We start from the raw sequence: 24,728 nt of genomic DNA, 5'->3' as shown, positions 1-24,728 counted from the left end.
CCAGTGACCTAGTGGATAAGGCACTGGCCTCCTAAGCCAGGGATTGTGGGTTCGAGTCCCATCTAGGGTGTATGGCTAGCAGAGTGGCGCAGCGGAAGCGTGCTGGGCCCATAACCCAGAGGTCGATGGATCGAAACCATCCTCTGCTAATAATGAAGAAAACAAAACCCAACAACCTTGTGCGGTTCATTTTCGGACACTAGGCAGCACAAGGAGGCCAAGCTCTCTTGCTAGGACCTTCTCTCTCACATCAGTGAAAAGACAGGCCTAAACAACGCAATCTTTATATGAGGGGGCACCCAGATTTGAACTGGGGACCTCTTGATCTGCAGTCAAATGCTCTACCACTGATCTATACCCCCTGCTGCCATAGCTTGGGAAGAAATTCTAGAAAACCAACAAGCCAAAGAGACAATCGATAAGATAACACCACTTCCGATGTCAAGAGCATCTGAACTGTTTTCACAGAGAGGCACCCAGACATGAAATGGGGATCTTTTCAACCACCGCCAAAAGCTTTTTCATTTCGGTCTGTAGGAATGGAACACACATTCGCATCAGAAGTGCTTTACGCCATAAGCATTGATGTCTTGGAAGCGCTGTGTTTCAATCATAATCAAGTATGAAAAGTTCAACAGCGGAAACATGGATATAAGAAATAGGATTACCTCTAGATTGCTTTTGTCATGGAAGCAGAGTGTCGAAGCTGAAGACAGCCTCCCCTAAACAGCCATGATGCCAAGCCTTTCCTGGCAGCGTTTCCCAAGTGCACTACAAGCTTAACGAACCAGTGAGAAGATATTTTGGTGTCCATAACCCTGCCTGGGCAGGAAAGTAGCAGAGCTGTTCAGCGTAAGGGTGCTGGGCCCATGACCACCAGATGGAAGGAATGATTACATCCTGTGCTAAAATCTGGGTGCGTTGTGAGCAGAATACTTTGGGACACGTGAGGATTGTCAGATGCAGTCCTTTGTATTTGACCGCAGAATGCAAAGGCAAGATAGGCAAGGAGAATCAATATAAGGAGCTTTTTCCAAGTTCCAGTGACCTAGTGGATAAGGCACTGGCCTCCTAAGCCAGGGATTGTGGGTTCGAGTCCCATCTAGGGTGTATGGCTAGCAGAGTGGCGCAGCGGAAGCGTGCTGGGCCCATAACCCAGAGGTCGATGGATCGAAACCATCCTCTGCTAATAATGAAGAAAACAAAACCCAACAACCTTGTGCGGTTCATTTTCGGACACTAGGCAGCACAAGGAGGCCAAGCTCTCTTGCTAGGACCTTCTCTCTCACATCAGTGAAAAGACAGGCCTAAACAACGCAATCTTTATATGAGGGGGCACCCAGATTTGAACTGGGGACCTCTTGATCTGCAGTCAAATGCTCTACCACTGATCTATACCCCCTGCTGCCATAGCTTGGGAAGAAATTCTAGAAAACCAACAAGCCAAAGAGACAATCGATAAGATAACACCACTTCCGATGTCAAGAGCATCTGAACTGTTTTCACAGAGAGGCACCCAGACATGAAATGGGGATCTTTTCAACCACCGCCAAAAGCTTTTTCATTTCGGTCTGTAGGAATGGAACACACATTCGCATCAGAAGTGCTTTACGCCATAAGCATTGATGTCTTGGAAGCGCTGTGTTTCAATCATAATCAAGTATGAAAAGTTCAACAGCGGAAACATGGATATAAGAAATAGGATTACCTCTAGATTGCTTTTGTCATGGAAGCAGAGTGTCGAAGCTGAAGACAGCCTCCCCTAAACAGCCATGATGCCAAGCCTTTCCTGGCAGCGTTTCCCAAGTGCACTACAAGCTTAACGAACCAGTGAGAAGATATTTTGGTGTCCATAACCCTGCCTGGGCAGGAAAGTAGCAGAGCTGTTCAGCGTAAGGGTGCTGGGCCCATGACCACCAGATGGAAGGAATGATTACATCCTGTGCTAAAATCTGGGTGCGTTGTGAGCAGAATACTTTGGGACACGTGAGGATTGTCAGATGCAGTCCTTTGTATTTGACCGCAGAATGCAAAGGCAAGATAGGCAAGGAGAATCAATATAAGGAGCTTTTTCCAAGTTCCAGTGACCTAGTGGATAAGGCACTGGCCTCCTAAGCCAGGGATTGTGGGTTCGAGTCCCATCTAGGGTGTATGGCTAGCAGAGTGGCGCAGCGGAAGCGTGCTGGGCCCATAACCCAGAGGTCGATGGATCAAAACCATCCTCTGCTAATAATGAAGAAAACAAAACCCAACAACCTTGTGCGGTTCATTTTCGGACACTAGGCAGCACAAGGAGGCCAAGCTCTCTTGCTAGGACCTTCTCTCTCACATCAGTGAAAAGACAGGCCTAAACAACGCAATCTTTATATGAGGGGGCACCCAGATTTGAACTGGGGACCTCTTGATCTGCAGTCAAATGCTCTACCACTGATCTATACCCCCTGCTGCCATAGCTTGGGAAGAAATTCTAGAAAACCAACAAGCCAAAGAGACAATCGATAAGATAACACCACTTCCGATGTCAAGAGCATCTGAACTGTTTTCACAGAGAGGCACCCAGACATGAAATGGGGATCTTTTCAACCACCGCCAAAAGCTTTTTCATTTCGGTCTGTAGGAATGGAACACACATTCGCATCAGAAGTGCTTTACGCCATAAGCATTGATGTCTTGGAAGCGCTGTGTTTCAATCATAATCAAGTATGAAAAGTTCAACAGCGGAAACATGGATATAAGAAATAGGATTACCTCTAGATTGCTTTTGTCATGGAAGCAGAGTGTCGAAGCTGAAGACAGCCTCCCCTAAACAGCCATGATGCCAAGCCTTTCCTGGCAGCGTTTCCCAAGTGCACTACAAGCTTAACGAACCAGTGAGAAGATATTTTGGTGTCCATAACCCTGCCTGGGCAGGAAAGTAGCAGAGCTGTTCAGCGTAAGGGTGCTGGGCCCATGACCACCAGATGGAAGGAATGATTACATCCTGTGCTAAAATCTGGGTGCGTTGTGAGCAGAATACTTTGGGACACGTGAGGATTGTCAGATGCAGTCCTTTGTATTTGACCGCAGAATGCAAAGGCAAGATAGGCAAGGAGAATCAATATAAGGATCTTTTTCCAAGTTCCAGTGACCTAGTGGATAAGGCGCTGGCCTCCTAAGCCAGGGATTGTGGGTTCGAGTCCCATCTAGGGTGTATGGCTAGCAGAGTGGCGCAGCGGAAGCGTGCTGGGCCCATAACCCAGAGGTCAATGGATCGAAACCATCCTCTGCTAATAATGAAGAAAACAAAACCCAACAACCTTGTGCGGTTCATTTTCGGACACTAGGCAGCACAAAGAGGCCAAGCTCTCTTGCTAGGACCTTCTCTCTCACATCAGTGAAAAGACAGGCCTAAACAATGCAATCTTATATGAGGGGGCACCCAGATTTGAACTGGGGACCTCTTGATCTGCAGTCAAATGCTCTACCACTGATCTATACCCCCTGCTGCCATAGCTTGGGAAGAAATTCTAGAAAACCAACAAGCCAAAGAGACAATCCATAAGATAACACCACTTCCGATGTCAAGAGCATCTGAACTGTTTTCACAGAGAGGAACCCAGACATGAAATGGGTATCTTTTCAACCACCGCCAAAAGCTTTTTCATTTCGGTCTGTAGGAATGGAACACACATTCGCATCAGAAGTGCTTTACGCCATAAGCATTGATGTCTTGGAAGCGCTGTGTTTCAATCATAATCAAGTATGAAAAGTTCAACAGCGGAAACATGGATATAAGAAATAGGACTACCTTTAGATTGCTTTTGTCATGGAAGCAGAGTGTCGAAGCTGAAGACAGCCTCCCCTTAACAGCCATGATGCCAAGCCTTTCTTGGCAGAGTTTCCCAAGTGCACTACAAGCTTAACGAACCAGTGAGAAGATATTTTGGTGTCCATAACCCTGCCTGGGCAGGAAAGTAGCAGAGCTGTTCAGCGTAAGGGTGCTGGGCCCATAACCACCAGATGGAAGGAATGATTACATCCTGTGCTAAAATCTGGGTGCGTTGTGAGCAGAATACTTTGGGACACGTGAGGATTGTCAGATGCAGTCCTTTGTATTTGACCGCTGAATGCAAAGGCAAGATAGGCAAGGAGAATCAATATAAGGATCTTTTTCCAAGTTCCAGTGACCTAGTGGATAAGGCGCTGGCCTCCTAAGCCAGGGATTGTGGGTTCGAGTCCCATCTAGGGTGTATGGCTAGCAGAGTGGCGCAGCGGAAGCGTGCTGGGCCCATAACCCAGAGGTCGATGGATCGAAACCATCCTCTCTAATAATGAAGAAAACAAAACCCAACAACCTTGTGCGGTTCATTTTCGGACACTAGGCAGCACAAAGAGGCCAAGCTCTCTTGCTAGGACCTTCTCTCTCACATCAGTGAAAAGACAGGCCTAAACAATGCAATCTTATATGAGGGGGCACCCAGATTTGAACTGGGGACCTCTTGATCTGCAGTCAAATGCTCTACCACTGATCTATACCCCCTGCTGCCATAGCTTGGGAAGAAATTCTAGAAAACCAACAAGCCAAAGAGACAATCGATAAGATAACACCACTTCCGATGTCAAGAGCATCTGAACTGTTTTCACAGAGAGGAACCCAGACATGAAATGGGGATCTTTTCAACCACAGCCAAAAGCTTTTTCATTTCGGTCTGTAGGAATGGAACACACATTCGCATCAGAAGTGCTTTACGCCATAAGCATTGATGTCTTGGAAGCGCTGTGTTTCAATCATAATCAAGTATGAAAAGTTCAACAGCGGAAACATGGATATAAGAAATAGGATTACCTCTAGATTGCTTTTGTCATGGAAGCAGAGTGTCGAAGCTGAAGACAGCCTCCCCTAAACAGCCATGATGCCAAGCCTTTCCTGGCAGCGTTTCCCAAGTGCACTACAAGCTTAACGAACCAGTGAGAAGATATTTTGGTGTCCATAACCCTGCCTGGGCAGGAAAGTAGCAGAGCTGTTCAGCGTAAGGGTGCTGGGCCCATGACCACCAGATGGAAGGAATGATTACATCCTGTGCTAAAATCTGGGTGCGTTGTGAGCAGAATACTTTGGGACACGTGAGGATTGTCAGATGCAGTCCTTTGTATTTGACCGCAGAATGCAAAGGCAAGATAGGCAAGGAGAATCAATAAAAGGAGCTTTTTCCAAGTTCCAGTGACCTAGTGGATAAGGCACTGGCCTCCTAAGCCAGGGATTGTGGGTTCGAGTCCCATCTAGGGTGTATGGCTAGCAGAGTGGCGCAGCGGAAGCGTGCTGGGCCCATAACCCAGAGGTCGATGGATCGAAACCATCCTCTGCTAATAATGAAGAAAACAAAACCCAACAACCTTGTGCGGTTCATTTTCGGACACTAGGCAGCACAAAGAGGCCAAGCTCTCTTGCTAGGACCTTCTCTCTCACATCAGTGAAAAGACAGGCCTAAACAATGCAATCTTATATGAGGGGGCACCCAGATTTGAACTGGGGACCTCTTGATCTGCAGTCAAATGCTCTACCACTGATCTATACCCCCTGCTGCCATAGCTTGGGAAGAAATTCTAGAAAACCAACAAGCCAAAGAGACAATCGATAAGATAACACCACTTCCGATGTCAAGAGCATCTGAACTGTTTTCACAGAGAGGAACCCAGACATGAAATGGGTATCTTTTCAACCACCGCCAAAAGCTTTTTCATTTCGGTCTGTAGGAATGGAACACACATTCGCATCAGAAGTGCTTTACGCCATAAGCATTGATGTCTTGGAAGCGCTGTGTTTCAATCATAATCAAGTATGAAAAGTTCAACAGCGGAAACATGGATATAAGAAATAGGACTACCTTTAGATTGCTTTTGTCATGGAAGCAGAGTGTCGAAGCTGAAGACAGCCTCCCCTAAACAGCCATGATGCCAAGCCTTTCTTGGCAGAGTTTCCCAAGTGCACTACAAGCTTAACGAACCAGTGAGAAGATATTTTGGTGTCCATAACCCTGCCTGGGCAGGAAAGTAGCAGAGCTGTTCAGCATAAGGGTGCTGGGCCCATAACCACCAGATGGAAGGAATGATTACATCCTGTGCTAAAATCTGGGTGCGTTGTGAGCAGAATACTTTGGGACACGTGAGGATTGTCAGATGCAGTCCTTTGTACTTGACCGCTGAATGCAAAGGCAAGATAGGCAAGGAAAATCAATATAAGGATCTTTTTCCAAGTTCCAGTGACCTAGTGGATAAGGCGCTGGCCTCCTAAGCCAGGTATTGTGGGTTCGAGTCCCATCTAGGGTGTATGGCTAGCAGAGTGGCGCAGCGGAAGCGTGCTGGGCCCATAACCCAGAGGTCGATGGATCGAAACCATCCTCTCTAATAATGAAGAAAACAAAACCCAACAACCTTGTGCGGTTCATTTTCGGACACTAGGCAGCACAAAGAGGCCAAGCTCTCTTGCTAGGACCTTCTCTCTCACATCAGTGAAAAGACAGGCCTAAACAATGCAATCTTATATGAGGGGGCACCCAGATTTGAACTGGGGACCTCTTGATCTGCAGTCAAATGCTCTACCACTGATCTATACCCCCTGCTGCCATAGCTTGGGAAGAAATTCTAGAAAACCAACAAGCCAAAGAGACAATCGATAAGATAACACCACTTCCGATGTCAAGAGCATCTGAACTGTTTTCACAGAGAGGAACCCAGACATGAAATGGGGATCTTTTCAACCACAGCCAAAAGCTTTTTCATTTCGGTCTGTAGGAATGGAACACACATTCGCATCAGAAGTGCTTTACGCCATAAGCATTGATGTCTTGGAAGCGCTGTGTTTCAATCATAATCAAGTATGAAAAGTTCAACAGCGGAAACATGGATATAAGAAATAGGATTACCTCTAGATTGCTTTTGTCATGGAAGCAGAGTGTCGAAGCTGAAGACAGCCTCCCCTAAACAGCCATGATGCCAAGCCTTTCCTGGCAGCGTTTCCCAAGTGCACTACAAGCTTAACGAACCAGTGAGAAGATATTTTGGTGTCCATAACCCTGCCTGGGCAGGAAAGTAGCAGAGCTGTTCAGCGTAAGGGTGCTGGGCCCATGACCACCAGATGGAAGGAATGATTACATCCTGTGCTAAAATCTGGGTGCGTTGTGAGCAGAATACTTTGGGACACGTGAGGATTGTCAGATGCAGTCCTTTGTATTTGACCGCAGAATGCAAAGGCAAGATAGGCAAGGAGAATCAATAAAAAGAGCTTTTTCCAAGTTCCAGTGACCTAGTGGATAAGGCACTGGCCTCCTAAGCCAGGGATTGTGGGTTCGAGTCCCATCTAGGGTGTATGGCTAGCAGAGTGGCGCAGCGGAATCGTGCTGGGCCCATAACCCAGAGGTCGATGGATCGAAACCATCCTCTCTAATAATGAAGAAAACAAAACCCAACAATCTTTTGCGGTTCATTTTCGGACACTAGGCAGCACAAGGAGGCCAAGCTCTCTTGCTAGGACCTTCTCTCGCACATCAGTGAAAAGACAGGCCTAAACAATGCAATCTTTATATGAGGGGGCACCCAGATTTGAACTGGGGACCTCTTGATCTGCAGTCAAATGCTCTACCACTGAGCTATACCCCCTGCTGCCATAGCTTGGGAAGAAATTCTAGAAAACCAACAAGCCAAAGAGACAATCGATAAGATAACACCACTTCCGATGTCAAGAGCATCTGAACTGTTTTCACAGAGAGGCACCCAGACATGAAATGGGGATCTTTTCAACCACCGCCAAAAGCTTTTTCATTTCGGTCTGTAGGAATGGAACACACATTCGCATCAGAAGTGCTTTACGCCATAAGCATTGATGTCTTGGAAGCGCTGTGTTTCAATCATAATCAAGTATGAAAAGTTCAACAGCGGAAACATGGATATAAGAAATAGGATTACCTCTAGATTGCTTTTGTCATGGAAGCAGAGTGTCGAAGCTGAAGACAGCCTCCCCTAAACAGCCATGATGCCAAGCCTTTCCTGGCAGCGTTTCCCAAGTGCACTACAAGCTTAACGAACCAGTGAGAAGATATTTTGGTGTCCATAACCCTGCCTGGGCAGGAAAGTAGCAGAGCTGTTCAGCGTAAGGGTGCTGGGCCCATGACCACCAGATGGAAGGAATGATTACATCCTGTGCTAAAATCTGGGTGCGTTGTGAGCAGAATACTTTGGGACACGTGAGGATTGTCAGATGCAGTCCTTTGTATTTGACCGCAGAATGCAAAGGCAAGATAGGCAAGGAGAATCAATATAAGGAGCTTTTTCCAAGTTCCAGTGACCTAGTGGATAAGGCACTGGCCTCCTAAGCCAGGGATTGTGGGTTCGAGTCCCATCTAGGGTGTATGGCTAGCAGAGTGGCGCAGCGGAAGCGTGCTGGGCCCATAACCCAGAGGTCGATGGATCGAAACCATCCTCTGCTAATAATGAAGAAAACAAAACCCAACAACCTTTTGCGGTTCATTTTCGGACACTAGGCAGCACAAAGAGGCCAAGCTCTCTTGCTAGGACCTTCTCTCGCACATCAGTGAAAAGACAGGCCTAAACAATGCAATCTTTATATGTGGGGGCACCCAGATTTGAACTGGGGACCTCTTGATCTGCAGTTAAATGCTCTACCACTGAGCTATACCCCCTGCTGCCATAGCTTGGGAAGAAATTCTAGAAAACCAACAAGCCAAAGAGACAATCGATAAGATAACACCACTTCCGATGTCAAGAGCATCTGAACTGTTTTCACAGAGAGGAACCCAGACATGAAATGGGGATCTTTTCAACCACAGCCAAAAGCTTTTTCATTTCGGTCTGTAGGAATGGAACACACATTCGCATCAGAAGTGCTTTACGCCATAAGCATTGATGTCTTGGAAGCGCTGTGTTTCAATCATAATCAAGTATGAAAAGTTCAACAGCGGAAACATGGATATAAGAAATAGGATTACCTCTAGATTGCTTTTGTCATGGAAGCAGAGTGTCGAAGCTGAAGACAGCCTCCCCTAAACAGCCATGATGCCAAGCCTTTCCTGGCAGCGTTTCCCAAGTGCACTACAAGCTTAACGAACCAGTGAGAAGATATTTTGGTGTCCATAACCCTGCCTGGGCAGGAAAGTAGCAGAGCTGTTCAGCGTAAGGGTGCTGGGCCCATGACCACCAGATGGAAGGAATGATTACATCCTGTGCTAAAATCTGGGTGCGTTGTGAGCAGAATACTTTGGGACACGTGAGGATTGTCAGATGCAGTCCTTTGTATTTGACCGCAGAATGCAAAGGCAAGATAGGCAAGGAGAATCAATAAAAGGAGCTTTTTCCAAGTTCCAGTGACCTAGTGGATAAGGCACTGGCCTCCTAAGCCAGGGATTGTGGGTTCGAGTCCCATCTAGGGTGTATGGCTAGCAGAGTGGCGCAGCGGAAGCGTGCTGGGCCCATAACCCAGAGGTCGATGGATCAAAACCATCCTCTGCTAATAATGAAGAAAACAAAACCCAACAACCTTTTGCGGTTCATTTTCGGACACTAGGCAGCACAAGGAGGCCAAGCTCTCTTGCTAGGACCTTCTCTCGCACATCAGTGAAAAGACAGGCCTAAACAATGCAATCTTTATATGTGGGGGCACCCAGATTTGAACTGGGGACCTCTTGATCTGCAGTCAAATGCTCTACCACTGAGATATACCCCCTGCTGCCATAGCTTGGGAAGAAATTCTAGAAAACCAACAAGCCAAAGAGACAATCGATAAGATAACACCACTTCCGATGTCAAGAGCATCTGAACTGTTTTCACAGAGAGGAACCCAGACATGAAATGGGGATCTTTTCAACCACAGCCAAAAGCTTTTTCATTTCGGTCTGTAGGAATGGAACACACATTCGCATCAGAAGTGCTTTACGCCATAAGCATTGATGTCTTGGAAGCGCTGTGTTTCAATCATAATCAAGTATGAAAAGTTCAACAGCGGAAACATGGATATAAGAAATAGGATTACCTCTAGATTGCTTTTGTCATGGAAGCAGAGTGTCGAAGCTGAAGACAGCCTCCCCTAAACAGCCATGATGCCAAGCCTTTCCTGGCAGCGTTTCCCAAGTGCACTACAAGCTTAACGAACCAGTGAGAAGATATTTTGGTGTCCATAACCCTGCCTGGGCAGGAAAGTAGCAGAGCTGTTCAGCGTAAGGGTGCTGGGCCCATGACCACCAGATGGAAGGAATGATTACATCCTGTGCTAAAATCTGGGTGCGTTGTGAGCAGAATACTTTGGGACACGTGAGGATTGTCAGATGCAGTCCTTTGTATTTGACCGCAGAATGCAAAGGCAAGATAGGCAAGGAGAATCAATATAAGGAGCTTTTTCCAAGTTCCAGTGACCTAGTGGATAAGGCACTGGCCTCCTAAGCCAGGGATTGTGGGTTCGAGTCCCATCTAGGGTGTATGGCTAGCAGAGTGGCGCAGCGGAAGCGTGCTGGGCCCATAACCCAGAGGTCGATGGATCGAAACCATCCTCTGCTAATAATGAAGAAAACAAAACCCAACAACCTTTTGCGGTTCATTTTCGGACACTAGGCAGCACAAAGAGGCCAAGCTCTCTTGCTAGGACCTTCTCTCGCACATCAGTGAAAAGACAGGCCTAAACAATGCAATCTTTATATGTGGGGGCACCCAGATTTGAACTGGGGACCTCTTGATCTGCAGTCAAATGCTCTACCACTGAGCTATACCCCCTGCTGCCATAGCTTGGGAAGAAATTCTAGAAAACCAACAAGCCAAAGAGACAATCGATAAGATAACACCACTTCCGATGTCAAGAGCATCTGAACTGTTTTCACAGAGAGGAACCCAGACATGAAATGGGGATCTTTTCAACCACAGCCAAAAGCTTTTTCATTTCGGTCTGTAGGAATGGAACACACATTCGCATCAGAAGTGCTTTACGCCATAAGCATTGATGTCTTGGAAGCGCTGTGTTTCAATCATAATCAAGTATGAAAAGTTCAACAGCGGAAACATGGATATAAGAAATAGGATTACCTCTAGATTGCTTTTGTCATGGAAGCAGAGTGTCGAAGCTGAAGACAGCCTCCCCTAAACAGCCATGATGCCAAGCCTTTCCTGGCAGCGTTTCCCAAGTGCACTACAAGCTTAACGAACCAGTGAGAAGATATTTTGGTGTCCATAACCCTGCCTGGGCAGGAAAGTAGCAGAGCTGTTCAGCGTAAGGGTGCTGGGCCCATGACCACCAGATGGAAGGAATGATTACATCCTGTGCTAAAATCTGGGTGCGTTGTGAGCAGAATACTTTGGGACACGTGAGGATTGTCAGATGCAGTCCTTTGTATTTGACCGCAGAATGCAAAGGCAAGATAGGCAAGGAGAATCAATAAAAGGAGCTTTTTCCAAGTTCCAGTGACCTAGTGGATAAGGCACTGGCCTCCTAAGCCAGGGATTGTGGGTTCGAGTCCCATCTAGGGTGTATGGCTAGCAGAGTGGCGCAGCGGAAGCGTGCTGGGCCCATAACCCAGAGGTCGATGGATCGAAACCATCCTCTGCTAATAATGAAGAAAACAAAACCCAACAACCTTTTGCGGTTCATTTTCGGACACTAGGCAGCACAAGGAGGCCAAGCTCTCTTGCTAGGACCTTCTCTCGCACATCAGTGAAAAGACAGGCCTAAACAATGCAATCTTTATATGTGGGGGCACCCAGATTTGAACTGGGGACCTCTTGATCTGCAGTCAAATGCTCTACCACTGAGCTATACCCCCTGCTGCCATAGCTTGGGAAGAAATTCTAGAAAACCAACAAGCCAAAGAGACAATCGATAAGATAACACCACTTCCGATGTCAAGAGCATCTGAACTGTTTTCACAGAGAGGAACCCAGACATGAAATGGGGATCTTTTCAACCACAGCCAAAAGCTTTTTCATTTCGGTCTGTAGGAATGGAACACACATTCGCATCAGAAGTGCTTTACGCCATAAGCATTGATGTCTTGGAAGCGCTGTGTTTCAATCATAATCAAGTATGAAAAGTTCAACAGCGGAAACATGGATATAAGAAATAGGATTACCTCTAGATTGCTTTTGTCATGGAAGCAGAGTGTCGAAGCTGAAGACAGCCTCCCCTAAACAGCCATGATGCCAAGCCTTTCCTGGCAGCGTTTCCCAAGTGCACTACAAGCTTAACGAACCAGTGAGAAGATATTTTGGTGTCCATAACCCTGCCTGGGCAGGAAAGTAGCAGAGCTGTTCAGCGTAAGGGTGCTGGGCCCATGACCACCAGATGGAAGGAATGATTACATCCTGTGCTAAAATCTGGGTGCGTTGTGAGCAGAATACTTTGGGACACGTGAGGATTGTCAGATGCAGTCCTTTGTATTTGACCGCAGAATGCAAAGGCAAGATAGGCAAGGAGAATCAATAAAAGGAGCTTTTTCCAGGTTCCAGTGACCTAGTGGATAAGGCACTGGCCTCCTAAGCCAGGGATTGTGGGTTCGAGTCCCATCTAGGGTGTATGGCTAGCAGAGTGGCGCAGCGGAAGCGTGCTGGGCCCATAACCCAGAGGTCGATGGATCGAAACCATCCTCTGCTAATAATGAAGAAAACAAAACCCAACAACCTTTTGCGGTTCATTTTCGGACACTAGGCAGCACAAGGAGGCCAAGCTCTCTTGCTAGGACCTTCTCTCGCACATCAGTGAAAAGACAGGCCTAAACAATGCAATCTTTATATGTGGGGGCACCCAGATTTGAACTGGGGACCTCTTGATCTGCAGTCAAATGCTCTACCACTGAGCTATACCCCCTGCTGCCATAGCTTGGGAAGAAATTCTAGAAAACCAACAAGCCAAAGAGACAATCCATAAGATAACACCACTTCCGATGTCAAGAGCATCTGAACTGTTTTCACAGAGAGGCACCCAGACATGAAATGGGGATCTTTTCAACCACCGCCAAAAGCTTTTTCATTTCGGTCTGTAGGAATGGAACACACATTCGCATCAGAAGTGCTTTACGCCATAAGCATTGATGTCTTGGAAGCGCTGTGTTTCAATCATAATCAAGTATGAAAAGTTCAACAGCGGAAACATGGATATAAGAAATAGGATTACCTCTAGATTGCTTTTGTCATGGAAGCAGAGTGTCGAAGCTGAAGACAGCCTCCCCTAAACAGCCATGATGCCAAGCCTTTCCTGGCAGCGTTTCCCAAGTGCACTACAAGCTTAACGAACCAGTGAGAAGATATTTTGGTGTCCATAACCCTGCCTGGGCAGGAAAGTAGCAGAGCTGTTCAGCGTAAGGGTGCTGGGCCCATGACCACCAGATGGAAGGAATGATTACATCCTGTGCTAAAATCTGGGTGCGTTGTGAGCAGAATACTTTGGGACACGTGAGGATTGTCAGATGCAGTCCTTTGTATTTGACCGCAGAATGCAAAGGCAAGATAGGCAAGGAGAATCAATAAAAGGAGCTTTTTCCAAGTTCCAGTGACCTAGTGGATAAGGCACTGGCCTCCTAAGCCAGGGATTGTGGGTTCGAGTCCCATCTAGGGTGTATGGCTAGCAGAGTGGCGCAGCGGAAGCGTGCTGGGCCCATAACCCAGAGGTCGATGGATCGAAACCATCCTCTGCTAATAATGAAGAAAACAAAACCCAACAACCTTTTGCGGTTCATTTTCGGACACTAGGCAGCACAAGGAGGCCAAGCTCTCTTGCTAGGACCTTCTCTCACACATCAGTGAAAAGACAGGCCTAAACAATGCAATCTTTATATGTGGGGGCACCCAGATTTGAACTGGGGACTTCTTGATCTGCAGTCAAATGCTCTACCACTGAGCTATACCCCCTGCTGCCATAGCTTGGGAAGAAATTCTAGAAAACCAACAAGCCAAAGAGACAATCGATAAGATAACACCACTTCCGATGTCAAGAGCATCTGAACTGTTTTCACAGAGAGGCACCCAGACATGAAATGGGGATCTTTTCAACCACCGCCAAAAGCTTTTTCATTTCGGTCTGTAGGAATGGAACACACATTCGCATCAGAAGTGCTTTACGCCATAAGCATTGATGTCTTGGAAGCGCTGTGTTTCAATCATAATCAAGTATGAAAAGTTCAACAGCGGAAACATGGATATAAGAAATAGGATTACCTCTAGATTGCTTTTGTCATGGAAGCAGAGTGTCAAAGCTGAAGACAGCCTCCCCTAAACAGCCATGATGCCAAGCCTTTCCTGGCAGCGTTTCCCAAGTGCACTACAAGCTTAACGAACCAGTGAGAAGATATTTTGGTGTCCATAACCCTGCCTGGGCAGGAAAGTAGCAGAGCTGTTCAGCGTAAGGGTGCTGGGCCCATGACCACCAGATGGAAGGAATGATTACATCCTGTGCTAAAATCTGGGTGCGTTGTGAGCAGAATACTTTGGGACACGTGAGGATTGTCAGATGCAGTCCTTTGTATTTGACCGCAGAATGCAAAGGCAAGATAGGCAAGGAGAATCAATATAAGGAGCTTTTTCCAAGTTCCAGTGACCTAGTGGATAAGGCACTGGCCTCCTAAGCCAGGGATTGTGGGTTCGAGTCCCATCTAGGGTGTATGGCTAGCAGAGTGGCGCAGCGGAAGCGTGCTGGGCCCATAACCCAGAGGTCGATGGATCGAAACCATCCTCTGCTAATAATGAAGAAAACAAAACCCAATAACCTTGTGCGGTTCATTTTCGGACACTAGGCAGCACAAGGAGGCCAAGCTCTCTTGCTAGGACCTTCTCTCTCACATCAGTGAAAAGACAGGCCTAAACAACGCAAACTTTATATGAGGGGGCACCTAGATTTGAACTGGGGACCTCTTGATCTGCAGTCAAATGCTCTACCACTGAGCTATACCCCCTGCTGCCATAGGTAGGGAAGAAATTCTAGAAAACCAACAAGCCAAAGAGACAATCGATAAGATAACACCACTTCCGATGTCAAGAGCATCTGAACTGTTTTCACAGAGAGGCACCCAGACATGAAATGGGGATCTTTTCAACCACCGCCAAAAGCTTTTTCATTTCGGTCTGTAGGAATGGAACACACATTCGCATCAGAAGTGCTTTACGCCATAAGCATTGATGTCTTGGAAGCGCTGTGTTTCAATCATAATCAAGTATGAAAAGTTCAACAGCGGAAACATGGATATAAGAAATAGGATTACCTCTAGATTGCTTTTGTCATGGAAGCAGAGTGTCGAAGCTGAAGACAGCCTCCCCTAAACAGCCATGATGCCAAGCCTTTCCTGGCAGCGTTTCCCAAGTGCACTACAAGCTTAACGAACCAGTGAGAAGATATTTTGGTGTCCATAACCCTGCCTGGGCAGGAAAGTAGCAGAGCTGTTCAGCGTAAGGGTGCTGGGCCCATGACCACCAGATGGAAGGAATGATTACATCCTGTGCTAAAATCTGGGTGCGTTGTGAGCAGAATACTTTGGGACACGTGAGGATTGTCAGATGCAGTCCTTTGTATTTGACCGCAGAATGCAAAGGCAAGATAGGCAAGGAGAATCAATAAAAGGAGCTTTTTCCAAGTTCCAGTGACCTAGTGGATAAGGCACTGGCCTCCTAAGCCAGGGATTGTAGGTTCGAGTCCCATCTAGGGTGTATGGCTAGCAGAGTGGCGCAGCGGAAGCGTGCTGGGCCCATAACCCAGAGGTCGATGGATCGAAACCATCCTCTGCTAATAATGAAGAGAACAAAACCCAACAACCTTGTGCGGTTCATTTTCGGACACTAGGCAGCACAAGGAGGCCAAGCTCTCTTGCTAGGACCTTCTCTCTCACATCAGTGAAAAGACAGGCCTAACCAATGCAATCTTTATATGAGGGGGCACCCAGAATTGAACTGGGGACCTCTTGATCTGCAGTCAAATGCTCTACCACTGAGCTATACCCCCTGCTGCCATAGCTTGGGAAGAAATTCTAGAAAACCAACAAGCCAAAGAGACAATCCATAAGATAACACCACTTCCGATGTCAAGAGCATCTGAACTGTTTTCACAGAGAGGCACCCAGACATGAAATGGGGATCTTTTCAACCACCGCCAAAAGCTTTTTCATTTCGGTCTGTAGGAATGGAACACACATTCGCATCAGAAGTGCTTTACGCCATAAGCATTGATGTCTTGGAAGCGCTGTGTTTCAATCATAATCAAGTATGAAAAGTTCAACAGCGGAAACATGGATATAAGAAATAGGATTACCTCTAGATTGCTTTTGTCATGGAAGCAGAGTGTCGAAGCTGAAGACAGCCTCCCCTAAACAGCCATGATGCCAAGCCTTTCCTGGCAGCGTTTCCCAAGTGCACTACAAGCTTAACGAACCAGTGAGAAGATATTTTGGTGTCCATAACCCTGCCTGGGCAGGAAAGTAGCAGAGCTGTTCAGCGTAAGGGTGCTGGGCCCATGACCACCAGATGGAAGGAATGATTACATCCTGTGCTAAAATCTGGGTGCGTTGTGAGCAGAATACTTTGGGACACGTGAGGATTGTCAGATGCAGTCCTTTGTATTTGACCGCAGAATGCAAAGGCAAGATAGGCAAGGAGAATCAATATAAGGAGCTTTTTCCAAGTTCCAGTGACCTAGTGGATAAGGCACTGGCCTCCTAAGCCAGGGATTGTGGGTTCGAGTCCCATCTAGGGTGTATGGCTAGCAGAGTGGCGCAGCGGAAGCGTGCTGGGCCCATAACCCAGAGGTCGATGGATCGAAACCATCCTCTGCTAATAATGAAGAAAACAAAACCCAACAACCTTGTGCGGTTCATTTTCGGACACTAGGCAGCACAAGGAGGCCAAGCTCTCTTGCTAGGACCTTCTCTCTCACATCAGTGAAAAGACAGGCCTAACCAATGCAATCTTTATATGAGGGGGCACCCAGATTTGAACTGGGGACCTCTTGATCTGCAGTCAAATGCTCTACCACTGAGCTATACCCCCTGCTGCCATAGCTTGGGAAGAAATTCTAGAAAACCAACAAGCCAAAGAGACAATCCATAAGATAACACCACTTCCGATGTCAAGAGCATCTGAACTGTTTTCACAGAGAGGAACCCAGACATGAAATGGGGATCTTTTCAACCACAGCCAAAAGCTTTTTCATTTCGGTCTGTAGGAATGGAACACACATTCGCATCAGAAGTGCTTTACGCCATAAACATTGATGTCTTGGAAGCGCTGTGTTTCAATCATAATCAAGTATGAAAAGTTCAACAGCGGAAACATGGATATAAGAAATAGGATTACCTCTAGATTGCTTTTGTCATGGAAGCAGAGTGTCGAAGCTGAAGACAGCCTCCCCTAAACAGCCATGATGCCAAGCCTTTCCTGGCAGCGTTTCCCAAGTGCACTACAAGCTTAACGAACCAGTGAGAAGATATTTTGGTGTCCATAACCCTGCCTGGGCAGGAAAGTAGCAGAGCTGTTCAGCATAAGGGTGCTGGGCCCATGACCACCAGATGGAAGGAATGATTACATCCTGTGCTAAAATCTGGGTGCGTTGTGAGCAGAATACTTTGGGACACGTGAGGATTGTCAGATGCAGTCCTTTGTATTTGACCGCAGAATGCAAAGGCAAGATAGGCAAGGAGAATCAATAAAAGGAGCTTTTTCCAAGTTCCAGTGACCTAGTGGATAAGGCACTGGCCTCCTAAGCCAGGGATTGTGGGTTCGAGTCCCATCTAGGGTGTATGGCTAGCAGAGTGGCGCAGCGGAAGCGTGCTGGGCCCATAACCCAGAGGTCGATGGATCGAAACCATCCTCTGCTAATAATGAAGAAAACAAAACCCAACAACCTTGTGCGGTTCATTTTCGGACACTAGGCAGCACAAGGAGGCCAAGCTCTCTTGCTAGGACCTTCTCTCTCACATCAGTGAAAAGACAGGCCTAACCAATGCAATCTTTATATGAGGGGGCACCCAGAATTGAACTGGGGACCTCTTGATCTGCAGTCAAATGCTCTACCACTGAGCTATACCCCCTGCTGCCATAGCTTGGGAAGAAATTCTAGAAAACCAACAAGCCAAAGAGACAATCCATAAGATAACACCACTTCCGATGTCAAGAGCATCTGAACTGTTTTCACAGAGAGGCACCCAGACATGAAATGGGGATCTTTTCAACCACCGCCAAAAGCTTTTTCATTTCGGTCTGTAGGAATGGAACACACATTCGCATCAGAAGTGCTTTACGCCATAAGCATTGATGTCTTGGAAGCGCTGTGTTTCAATCATAATCAAGTATGAAAAGTTCAACAGCGGAAACATGGATATAAGAAATAGGATTACCTCTAGATTGCTTTTGTCATGGAAGCAGAGTGTCGAAGCTGAAGACAGCCTTCCCTAAACAGCCATGATGCCAAGCCTTTCCTGGCAGCGTTTCCCAAGTGCACTACAAGCTTAACGAACCAGTGAGAAGATATTTTGGTGTCCATAACCCTGCCTGGGCAGGAAAGTAGCAGAGCTGTTCAGCGTAAGGGTGCTGGGCCCATGACCACCAGATGGAAGGAATGATTACATCCTGTGCTAAAATCTGGGTGCGTTGTGAGCAGAATACTTTGGGACACGTGAGGATTGTCAGATGCAGTCCTTTGTATTTGACCGCAGAATGCAAAGGCAAGATAGGCAAGGAGAATCAATATAAGGAGCTTTTTCCAAGTTCCAGTGACCTAGTGGATAAGGCACTGGCCTCCTAAGCCAGGGATTGTGGGTTCGAGTCCCATCTAGGGTGTATGGCTAGCAGAGTGGCGCAGCGGAAGCGTGCTGGGCCCATAACCCAGAGGTCGATGGATCGAAACCATCCTCTGCTAATAATGAAGAAAACAAAACCCAACAACCTTGTGCGGTTCATTTTCGGACACTAGGCAGCACAAGGAGGCCAAGCTCTCTTGCTAGGACCTTCTCTCTCACATCAGTGAAAAGACAGGCCTAACCAATGCAATCTTTATATGAGGGGGCACCCAGATTTGAACTGGGGACCTCTTGATCTGCAGTCAAATGCTCTACCACTGAGCTATACCCCCTGCTGCCATAGCTTAGGAAGAAATTCTAGAAAACCAACAAGCCAAAGAGACAATCCATAAGATAACACCACTTCCGATGTCAAGAGCATCTGAACTGTTTTCACAGAGAGGAACCCAGACATGAAATGGGGATCTTTTCAACCACAGCCAAAAGCTTTTTCATTTCGGTCTGTAGGAATGGAACACACATTCGCATCAGAAGTGCTTTACGCCATAAACATTGATGTCTTGGAAGCGCTGTGTTTCAATCATAATCAAGTATGAAAAGTTCAACAGCGGAAACATGGATATAAGAAATAGGATTACCTCTAGATTGCTTTTGTCATGGAAGCAGAGTGTCGAAACTGAAGACAGCCTCCCCTAAACAGCCATGATGCCAAGCCTTTCCTGGCAGCGTTTCCCAAGTGCACTACAAGCTTAACGAACCAGTGAGAAGATATTTTGGTGTCCATAACCCTGCCTGGGCAGGAAAGTAGCAGAGCTGTTCAGCATAAGGGTGCTGGGCCCATGACCACCAGATGGAAGGAATGATTACATCCTGTGCTAAAATCTGGGTGCGTTGTGAGCAGAATACTTTGGGACACGTGAGGATTGTCAGATGCAGTCCTTTGTATTTGACCGCAGAATGCAAAGGCAAGATAGGCAAGGAGAATCAATAAAAGGAGCTTTTTCCAAGTTCCAGTGACCTAGTGGATAAGGCACTGGCCTCCTAAGCCAGGGATTGTGGGTTCGAGTCCCATCTAGGGTGTATGGCTAGCAGAGTGGCGCAGCGGAAGCGTGCTGGGCCCATAACCCAGAGGTCGATGGATCGAAACCATCCTCTGCTAATAATGAAGAAAACAAAACCCAACAACCTTGTGCGGTTCATTTTCGGACACTAGGCAGCACAAGGAGGCCAAGCTCTCTTGCTAGGACCTTCTCTCTCACATCAGTGAAAAGACAGGCCTAAACAACGCAATCTTTATATGAGGGGGCACCCAGATTTGAACTGGGAACCTCTTGATCTGCAGTCAAATGCTCTACCACTGAGCTATACCCCCTGCTGCCAGAGGTTGGGAAGAAATTCTAGAAAACCAACAAGCCAAAGAGACAATCGATAAGATAACACCACTTCCGATGTCAAGAGCATCTGAACTGTTTTCACAGAGAGGCACCCAAACATGAAATGGGGATCTTTTCAACCACCGCCAAAAGCTTTTTCATTTCAGTCTGTAGGAATGGAACACACATTCGCATCAGAAGTGCTTTACGCCATAAGCATTGATGTCTTGGAAGTGCTGTGTTTCAATCATAATCAAGTATAAAAAGTTCAACAGCGGAATCATGGATATAAGAAATAGGATTACCTCTAGATTGCTTTTGTCATGGAAGCAGAGTGTCGAAGCTGAAGACAGCCTCCCCTAAACAGCCATGATGCCAAGCCTTTCCTGGCAGCGTTTCCCAAGTGCACTACAAGCTTAACGAACCAGTGAGAAGATATTTTGGTGTCCATAACCCTGCCTGGGCAGTAAAGTAGCAGAGCTGTTCAGCGTAAGGGTGCTGGGCCCATGACCACCAGATGGAAGGAATGATTACATCCTGTGCTAAAATCTGGGTGCGTTGTGAGCAGAATACTTTGGGACACGTGAGGATTGTCAGATGCAGTCCTTTGTATTTGACCGCAGAATGCAAAGGCAAGATAGGCAAGGAGAATCAATAAAAGGAGCTTTTTCCAAGTTCCAGTGACCTAGTGGATAAGGCACTGGCCTCCTAAGCCAGGGATTGTGGGTTTGAGTCCCATCTAGGGTGTATGGCTAGCAGAGTGGCGCAGCGGAAGCGTGCTGGGCCCATAACCCAGAGGTCGATGGATCGAAACCATCCTCTGCTAATAATGAAGAAAACAAAACCCAACAACCTTGTGCGGTTCATTTTCGGACACTAGGCAGCACAAGGAGGCCAAGCTCTCTTGCTAGGACCTTCTCTCTCACATCAGTGAAAAGACAGGCCTAACCAATGCAATCTTTATATGAGGGGGCACCCAGATTTGAACTGGGGACCTCTTGATCTGCAGTCAAATGCTCTACCACTGAGCTATACCCCCTGCTGCCATAGCTTGGGAAGAAATTCTAGAAAACCAACAAGCCAAAGAGACAATCCATAAGATAACACCACTTCCGATGTCAAGAGCATCTGAACTGTTTTCACAGAGAGGCACCCAGACATGAAATGGGGATCTTTTCAACCACCGCCAAAAGCTTTTTCATTTCGGTCTGTAGGAATGGAACACACATTCGCATCAGAAGTGCTTTACGCCATAAGCATTGATGTCTTGGAAGCGCTGTGTTTCAATCATAATCAAGTATGAAAAGTTCAACAGCGGAAACATGGATATAAGAAATAGGATTACCTCTAGATTGCTTTTGTCATGGAAGCAGAGTGTCGAAGCTGAAGACAGCCTCCCCTAAACAGCCATGATGCCAAGCCTTTCCTGGCAGCGTTTCCCAAGTGCACTACAAGCTTAACGAACCAGTGAGAAGATATTTTGGTGTCCATAACCCTGCCTGGGCAGGAAAGTAGCAGAGCTGTTCAGCGTAAGGGTGCTGGGCCCATGACCACCAGATGGAAGGAATGATTACATCCTGTGCTAAAATCTGGGTGCGTTGTGAGCAGAATACTTTGGGACACGTGAGGATTGTCAGATGCAGTCCTTTGTATTTGACCGCAGAATGCAAAGGCAAGATAGGCAAGGAGAATCAATATAAGGAGCTTTTTCCAAGTTCCAGTGACCTAGTGGATAAGGCACTGGCCTCCTAAGCCAGGGATTGTGGGTTCGAGTCCCATCTAGGGTGTATGGCTAGCAGAGTGGCGCAGCGGAAGCGTGCTGGGCCCATAACCCAGAGGTCGATGGATCGAAACCATCCTCTGCTAATAATGAAGAAAACAAAACCCAACAACCTTGTGCGGTTCATTTTCGGACACTAGGCAGCACAAGGAGGCCAAGCTCTCTTGCTAGGACCTTCTCTCTCACATCAGTGAAAAGACAGGCCTAACCAATGCAATCTTTATATGAGGGGGCACCCAGATTTGAACTGGGGACCTCTTGATCTGCAGTCAAATGCTCTACCACTGAGCTATACCCCCTGCTGCCATAGCTTGGGAAGAAATTCTAGAAAACCAACAAGCCAAAGAGACAATCCATAAGATAACACCACTTCCGATGTCAAGAGCATCTGAACTGTTTTCACAGAGAGGAACCCAGACATGAAATGGGGATCTTTTCAACCACAGCCAAAAGCTTTTTCATTTCGGTCTGTAGGAATGGAACACACATTCGCATCAGAAGTGCTTTACGCCATAAACATTGATGTCTTGGAAGCGCTGTGTTTCAATCATAATCAAGTATGAAAAGTTCAACAGCGGAAACATGGATATAAGAAATAGGATTACCTCTAGATTGCTTTTGTCATGGAAGCAGAGTGTCGAAGCTGAAGACAGCCTCCCCTAAACAGCCATGATGCCAAGCCTTTCCTGGCAGCGTTTCCCAAGTGCACTACAAGCTTAACGAACCAGTGAGAAGATATTTTGGTGTCCATAACCCTGCCTGGGCAGGAAAGTAGCAGAGCTGTTCAGCGTAAGGGTGCTGGGCCCATGACCACCAGATGGAAGGAATGATTACATCCTGTGCTAAAATCTGTGTGCGTTGTGAGCAGAATACTTTGGGACACGTGAGGATTGTCAGATGCAGTCCTTTGTATTTGACCGCAGAATGCAAAGGCAAGATAGGCAAGGAGAATCAATATAAGGAGCTTTTTCCAAGTTCCAGTGACCTAGTGGATAAGGCACTGGCCTCCTAAGCCAGGGATTGTGGGTTCGAGTCCCATCTAGGGTGTATGGCTAGCAGAGTGGCGCAGCGGAAGCGTGCTGGGCCCATAACCCAGAGGTCGATGGATCGAAACCATCCTCTGCTAATAATGAAGAACACAAAACCCAACAACCTTGTGCGGTTCATTTTCGGACACTAGGCAGCACAAGGAGGCCAAGCTCTCTTGCTAGGACCTTCTCTCTCACATCAGTGAAAAGACAGGCCTAACCAATGCAATCTTTATATGAGGGGGCACCCAGATTTGAACTGGGGACCTCTTGATCTGCAGTCAAATGCTCTACCACTGAGCTATACCCCCTGCTGCCATAGCTTGGGAAGAAATTCTAGAAAACCAACAAGCCAAAGAGACAATCCATAAGATAACACCACTTCCGATGTCAAGAGCATCTGAACTGTTTTCACAGAGAGGAACCCAGACATGAAATGGGGATCTTTTCAACCACAGCCAAAAGCTTTTTCATTTCGGTCTGTAGGAATGGAACACACATTCGCATCAGAAGTGCTTTACGCCATAAACATTGATGTCTTGGAAGCGCTGTGTTTCAATCATAATCAAGTATGAAAAGTTCAACAGCGGAAACATGGATATAAGAAATAGGATTACCTCTAGATTGCTTTTGTCATGGAAGCAGAGTGTCGAAGCTGAAGACAGCCTCCCCTAAACAGCCATGATGCCAAGCCTTTCCTGGCAGCGTTTCCCAAGTGCACTACAAGCTTAACGAACCAGTGAGAAGATATTTTGGTGTCCATAACCCTGCCTGGGCAGGAAAGTAGCAGAGCTGTTCAGCGTAAGGGTGCTGGGCCCATGACCACCAGATGGAAGGAATGATTACATCCTGTGCTAAAATCTGGGTGCGTTGTGAGCAGAATACTTTGGGACACGTGAGGATTGTCAGATGCAGTCCTTTGTATTTGACCGCAGAATGCAAAGGCAAGATAGGCAAGGAGAATCAATAAAAGGAGCTTTTTCCAAGTTCCAGTGACCTAGTGGATAAGGCACTGGCCTCCTAAGCCAGGGATTGTGGGTTCGAGTCCCATCTAAGGTGTATGGCTAGCAGAGTGGCGCAGCGGAAGCGTGCTGGGCCCATAACCCAGAGGTCGATGGATCGAAACCATCCTCTGCTAATAATGAAGAAAACAAAACCCAACAACCTTGTGCGGTTCATTTTCAGATACTAGGCAGCACAAGGAGGCCAAGGTCTCTTGCTAGGACCTTCTCTCTCACATCAGTGAAGAGACAGGTCTAACCAATGCAATCTTTATATGAGGGGGCACCCAGATTTGAACTGGGGACCTCTTGATCTGCAGTCAAATGCTCTACCACTGAGCTATACCCCCTGCTGCCATAGCTTGGGAAGAAATTCTAGAAAACCAACAAGCCAAAGAGACAATCCATAAGATAACACCACTTCCGATGTCAAGAGCATCTGAACTGTTTTCACAGAGAGGAACCCAGACATGAAATGGGGATCTTTTCAACCACCGCCAAAAGCTTTTTCATTTCGGTCTGTAGGAATGGAACACACATTCGCATCAGAAGTGCTTTACGCCATAAGCATTGATGTCTTGGAAGCGCTGTGTTTCAATCATAATCAAGTATGAAAAGTTCAACAGCGGAAACATGGATATAAGAAATAGGATTACCTCTAGATTGCTTTTGTCATGGAAGCAGAGTGTCGAAGCTGAAGACAGCCTCCCCTAAACAGCCATGATGCCAAGCCTTTCCTGGCAGCGTTTCCCAAGTGCACTACAAGCTTAACGAACCAGTGAGAAGATATTTTGGTGTCCATA

At 46.9% G+C, this 24,728-nt stretch overlaps 17 non-coding genes across 17 annotated transcripts; all 17 read right to left on the bottom strand.

Annotated features, from left to right (window-relative positions):
- Positions 1-7,563: 7,563 nt before the first annotated feature.
- On the bottom strand, positions 7,564-7,635 carry trnac-gca (transfer RNA cysteine (anticodon GCA)). Its single transcript has one exon. It is a non-coding gene; the product is annotated as a tRNA-Cys (tRNA).
- Positions 7,636-8,603: 968 nt separating this feature from the next.
- trnac-gca (transfer RNA cysteine (anticodon GCA)) lies at positions 8,604-8,675 on the bottom strand. Its single transcript has one exon. It is a non-coding gene; the product is annotated as a tRNA-Cys (tRNA).
- Positions 8,676-9,643: 968 nt separating this feature from the next.
- trnac-gca (transfer RNA cysteine (anticodon GCA)) lies at positions 9,644-9,715 on the bottom strand. The gene has a single exon. It is a non-coding gene; the product is annotated as a tRNA-Cys (tRNA).
- A 968-nt stretch (positions 9,716-10,683) lies between these two features.
- Positions 10,684-10,755, bottom strand: trnac-gca (transfer RNA cysteine (anticodon GCA)). The gene has a single exon. It is a non-coding gene; the product is annotated as a tRNA-Cys (tRNA).
- A 968-nt stretch (positions 10,756-11,723) lies between these two features.
- trnac-gca (transfer RNA cysteine (anticodon GCA)) lies at positions 11,724-11,795 on the bottom strand. Its single transcript has one exon. It is a non-coding gene; the product is annotated as a tRNA-Cys (tRNA).
- Positions 11,796-12,763: 968 nt separating this feature from the next.
- Positions 12,764-12,835, bottom strand: trnac-gca (transfer RNA cysteine (anticodon GCA)). Its single transcript has one exon. It is a non-coding gene; the product is annotated as a tRNA-Cys (tRNA).
- Positions 12,836-13,803: 968 nt separating this feature from the next.
- Positions 13,804-13,875, bottom strand: trnac-gca (transfer RNA cysteine (anticodon GCA)). Its single transcript has one exon. It is a non-coding gene; the product is annotated as a tRNA-Cys (tRNA).
- Positions 13,876-14,843: 968 nt separating this feature from the next.
- On the bottom strand, positions 14,844-14,915 carry trnac-gca (transfer RNA cysteine (anticodon GCA)). The gene has a single exon. It is a non-coding gene; the product is annotated as a tRNA-Cys (tRNA).
- A 968-nt stretch (positions 14,916-15,883) lies between these two features.
- On the bottom strand, positions 15,884-15,955 carry trnac-gca (transfer RNA cysteine (anticodon GCA)). Its single transcript has one exon. It is a non-coding gene; the product is annotated as a tRNA-Cys (tRNA).
- Positions 15,956-16,923: 968 nt separating this feature from the next.
- trnac-gca (transfer RNA cysteine (anticodon GCA)) lies at positions 16,924-16,995 on the bottom strand. Its single transcript has one exon. It is a non-coding gene; the product is annotated as a tRNA-Cys (tRNA).
- A 968-nt stretch (positions 16,996-17,963) lies between these two features.
- On the bottom strand, positions 17,964-18,035 carry trnac-gca (transfer RNA cysteine (anticodon GCA)). Its single transcript has one exon. It is a non-coding gene; the product is annotated as a tRNA-Cys (tRNA).
- A 968-nt stretch (positions 18,036-19,003) lies between these two features.
- trnac-gca (transfer RNA cysteine (anticodon GCA)) lies at positions 19,004-19,075 on the bottom strand. Its single transcript has one exon. It is a non-coding gene; the product is annotated as a tRNA-Cys (tRNA).
- A 968-nt stretch (positions 19,076-20,043) lies between these two features.
- Positions 20,044-20,115, bottom strand: trnac-gca (transfer RNA cysteine (anticodon GCA)). The gene has a single exon. It is a non-coding gene; the product is annotated as a tRNA-Cys (tRNA).
- Positions 20,116-21,083: 968 nt separating this feature from the next.
- On the bottom strand, positions 21,084-21,155 carry trnac-gca (transfer RNA cysteine (anticodon GCA)). Its single transcript has one exon. It is a non-coding gene; the product is annotated as a tRNA-Cys (tRNA).
- A 968-nt stretch (positions 21,156-22,123) lies between these two features.
- trnac-gca (transfer RNA cysteine (anticodon GCA)) lies at positions 22,124-22,195 on the bottom strand. The gene has a single exon. It is a non-coding gene; the product is annotated as a tRNA-Cys (tRNA).
- A 968-nt stretch (positions 22,196-23,163) lies between these two features.
- Positions 23,164-23,235, bottom strand: trnac-gca (transfer RNA cysteine (anticodon GCA)). The gene has a single exon. It is a non-coding gene; the product is annotated as a tRNA-Cys (tRNA).
- A 968-nt stretch (positions 23,236-24,203) lies between these two features.
- trnac-gca (transfer RNA cysteine (anticodon GCA)) lies at positions 24,204-24,275 on the bottom strand. The gene has a single exon. It is a non-coding gene; the product is annotated as a tRNA-Cys (tRNA).
- Positions 24,276-24,728: the final 453 nt, after the last annotated feature.

Source organism: Hoplias malabaricus, chromosome 6, assembly GCF_029633855.1.
Source record: "Hoplias malabaricus isolate fHopMal1 chromosome 6, fHopMal1.hap1, whole genome shotgun sequence".
Lineage (NCBI taxonomy): Eukaryota > Metazoa > Chordata > Actinopteri > Characiformes > Erythrinidae > Hoplias > Hoplias malabaricus.
Note: the sequence above shows the minus strand (reverse complement) of the source record. Positions and strands in the feature narration are given on the sequence as shown.